The following is a 4,386-nucleotide window of genomic DNA, read 5'->3' as shown; positions in this document are numbered from 1 at the left end:
GCTGGACTCTCAGAAGTGCCAAAGCCATGAAAGGTAGGAAAGAAACAATAAGGAATAGTTCTAGATTTAAGGTGTATCAAGACTCATGGCAACTAAAGGTCACATGTGATCCCCGATTAGGTCCAGCATTGAACAAGAACAACAACCATGGCCATGAAGGACGCTGGGATAAAGGGACGTCCATCGGAACAAATGGAGAAACTTGAATATAGGCTGCATTTTAGATAGCGGTATTATATCAGTGTTAAATTTCCCAACTGTGAAAATTGTGTCGTGCGTGGTTCTGCAGGCAAATGCCTTGCTCTTAGGAAATATTACTTACGAGTGAAGTGACATGATATCTACAGCAAATCCTTGAATAGCTCAGCAGAAAAGGTGCATGTGTATACGTATGTAGGGGGACAGTAAGAGCACAAATCAGCAAAATGTTAGGAATTGTGATGGTACACGTATGCAGGTGTTTACAGTACTAATGATTTTACTAAGATTTGAAAAAAATCAAAATTAAAAGAGAGAAGAAAGAAGCACCTGCTATGAGCCAGGGACACAGGTGGCTTCTATCTATCCACTACCCTTTTCCCTTCTTATGTTAACAACTTCACCCTTCTTCCCTACCACGTGGCTGTAGTGTGGGGGCTGCCAATCCTGGTGTCTCAAGCCCTGGAGTAGACACATGATACAGGCCTGGCCAATCAGGGTGTTCCATGCTGTTGCCCACCACGACTGGTCAGGGATGGTCTGAGCTGGGCCAATCAGAATCCTTCCCTGGGACTTTCTAAGTGAAACTTCCAGAGAAGTTCCTTCTACTCAGAAATCAGGCAGCTATAGCCTGTGAGCCCTGAACTTCTCAGTGTCACTCGTGACTTCATGAAGTATGAACCCAGAGGTGGGCACAGCTGAGCGACTGGGACGGAAGAGGGCCTGGCAATATCAAGCTCTTGGTTCTAAGTCCTGAGGTTCCAGGAACTGCCAAGGTTCTGGAAGCTCTGACTTCGGTTCTGTGGTCCACTTGTGGTCTCCTCTGTAAATAATGAGAAGGCAAAAAAGGTGTCAGGGGATATGTACGGCCATACTTTCTGGACAGTCACAAACGACAGAGGAGATGGAGCAGTGTGTGTGCGCGTGTGTGTGAGAGAGAGAGAAAGAAAGAGAAAGGGAAAGAGAGAGAGAGAGAAATTAAGAATACATGCATTATTGGCTGGGTGCGGTGGCTCACGCCTGTAATCCCAGCACTTTGGGAGGCTGAGACGGGCGGATCACGAGGTCAGTAGATCGAGACCATCCTGGCTAACACAGTGAAACACCGTCTCTACTAAAAAAAAAAAAATACAAAAAATTAGCCGGGCGTGGTGGCGGGCGCCTGTAGTCCCAGCTACTTGGGGGGCTGAGGCAGGAGAATGGCATGAACCCAGGAGGCAGAGCTTGCAGTGAGCCGAGATCACACCACTGCACTCCAGCCTGGGGGACAGAGCAAGACTCTGTCTCAAAAAAAAAAAAAAAAAAAAGAATACATGCATTATCAGGAAAGGTTTTCTAAAAGAGAAGGAATTTGAGCTGGGCCCTGCAGGAGAAAAAAGTTTCCAAAAGGGGAAATATAAATATTCCCGTGGAGGGGATAGGACAGTTTGGACAAAGTCCGAGAAGAGGGAATTTGCAGAGAACTGTCCTGAGAACCTTGATGGTCTGGTCTGGCAGGAGTGGCAGGAGGTGAGACTATGCCAGCAGGAGCAGATCAGGAAGAGTTCTAAGGCCCTTCTAAGGAGTGCAGACCTTGCCTCGGGGGCACAGCAAGTTTTTAACTGAAGGAAAATCCTGATCAGACCTGCATTCAGGCACAGCATTGCCCCCAGGCCACCAGATCCAACACTCTTAGGGGCGAGGAGGCAAAGGAACGAGTTTCCCAAGTGCACGCTCATCTATTTCCTTTGAATAACTTCCACCCAACATAGCTATAAAATGGAGTATCTGCATTCTCCCTATTGCTTTGTTTTCTAGAATTCGCAGAGCATGGTTAGCAGAAAGACTGCTTAGGATACACATTAAGGAAGCAATTGCAGCAATCCTTCTTTAATGAGAGGCAGTGTGGTGGATGGTAAAAAATTCCCACTCTGCTGTCAGACAGCTTATATTTGAAGCCTAACTCAACCATCTGACTTTAGGTGATTTCTTTAACTTCTCTGGGCTTCAGTGTGTTTATCTGTAAAATGGGGGAAATAACTGAAACTACTCATAGGATTGTGGGCAGGATTAAATGAGATAATCACAGAGGGACATCATAATGTCTGCCATATAATAAATTCTTTTTCATTGTCTATGATTGCTATCATCATTGTTATCATCGTCATCATCATCATCATCAATCGTTGGACCTCATCATCATCATCATCACCACCAATAGCTGGACCCCATCCACTCCCAGAATGCCTGCAGGGACAAGGGCTGACTGTTTTCAAAGGCAGCCCATTCCATCTGGTCCTTCCACTGAGCTGGAACCTGCTTCTGTGTACCACCCACCCTTGCATCCCAGCAGTGCCAGGGCCCCAGAAGAGCAGCTCTGAACCAGACAAGGAACCAACTCTCCTCTCCTCCTCCTGGCTCCTGCCTCCAGTTCCCTGCCGGAAGAAGTCAGGGGCAGGCTAGGCCCGGCACCACTTGCACGCGTGGTATGCCATCCCATGCTCTTAGTCACCCACTTGAGTGTGTCCAAAGTCTAAGATGATGCAGGGGCTCTTCACAGAGACGGTCACAACTTCCTGGGGGTGCCAGGTTGTGGCCAGGAGAGGCTCTGGCCCCCAACTGAAAACCACAGCAGGGGCTGCTCAGGGAGAGCTTTCTGGTCTCCTTGTGGGCTTCCTGGAGAACCGGAGGCCCAGAGTGGCCAGCCCTGCAGGACCTCTCGCTTGCTCATCCAGCTCTCCCTTCTGCAGGAGGGGAGGGGGTGCCCTGTCCTGGGCTTTCTTTTGCCAATGTGGCCACACTACACCAGCCCGTGCAGTCCAGGGTTAAGGCAGAAAGACTGGGGTGGGGAGTCGCTCCAAACTCTGGCCTCCACACTCCCTAAAGGAAAGGATGGTTCTCCAGAAGGACAGATCAAGCAATTAATTATACCCCTCCTCTTATTTGCATGCCTATCCCTGGCGGCAGATTTGTATCAACATCCCCAGGGCAAGACAATCTTGTTTCCCCAACAAAAGCGATTATGCACATCAGGCCCTGGGATTAACCAACAGCCACAGGGTTGGAGCCAATAAAACAGGCAGAGATGGGAGGATAAGAGCAGAAAGGAGGGAGTGCCTGCCCCAGTCTGTGGCTGCGAGGAAAGGCTGGAGGCCACGGTGGCCTGGGTGAGGGGCTGCTTCCCTGCTGGCAGCAGATCCACCCTTGCTGAGACCCTGTTCTCTTTCCCTGCTCTTCTTTCTCCCCACCTGGCAACGTCCCAGCAGGGAAAGGCCAGTCAGGCCCAAGAGCTCCATTGCATGGCCACAGATAGGAAGTGAAGATAAGCTCAAGAGGCCCTGAGAGGGCCATCTCTGTGTCCCACCTGAATTTCCCACAGATAGAAGATGTCCCCTCCTTCACTGATCCCGGGTTGCTGCAGACCCCACCCCTCCATTGGACCCAGGCCCCTCAACAAGAGTCCCCTGGAGATGGCAGGGTTCGAGAGAGTGAGCAGGGGGCCACAGTCACAGCCACAGCCACAGCTGCTGTTAGTGAGTCCCTGTGCCCACCTCTGCTCCTATGCACTGTGGTACAGACCATCCCGTCCAGGCAGCTCCCCTGGTCCACAACCCAGCCATCCTCTGCAGGGATCAGTAGGGTGGAGCCATCTCACCTCGGGGCAGGGCTGCCATTGCCACTCACTTCCAGAACTCCAGGCTCCCAGGAGCCCCGAGCCCCACACTGTCACACAAACCCCCTCCTCACCATGCCCTCTTCAAGGCAGGGCAGTGGTCCTGGCAGCCAGGAGGAAGGGCGGGGAGGCGCAGTTTACCTGTATTCCAGGGAGAACTTGGTCAGCTCCCTGTTGTTGTGCAGCCACTTGAACTCCAGCGGCCAGCTGCCCTCGGCCATGCATGTGAGCACCAGGCGGTTTCCTTCCAGGTGCACCTGTGTCCGCACAGGCTCCGTCTTGAAATATGGGGACACATCATCTGCAGAAACAGGGAGACAAAGCCACCAGTGATCACTTGCTCACCTATGTGACCTGGTGCATTTAGTATCCTAAGGCCCCTAGGCAGATGGAGCAGGTGCAGCCAGGTAATTTGCCCAAGGTCCCATGGCTGGGAGGGACTTGAACCTGGGTCAGTCTGTCTCCAAGACTTGGTCTTCAGCGTGAGTCCCCGACATCTGCCAACCAGAGCCCTGCCTCCTTCCTCCCCAGACCAC

The sequence above is a fragment of the Hylobates moloch genome, unplaced genomic scaffold, assembly GCF_009828535.3.
Source record: "Hylobates moloch isolate HMO894 unplaced genomic scaffold, HMol_V3 SCAFFOLD_15, whole genome shotgun sequence".
NCBI classification, from domain to species: Eukaryota; Metazoa; Chordata; class Mammalia; order Primates; family Hylobatidae; genus Hylobates; species Hylobates moloch.
The sequence above is the reverse complement of the archived record's forward strand: the minus strand, read 5'-3'. Positions refer to the sequence as shown.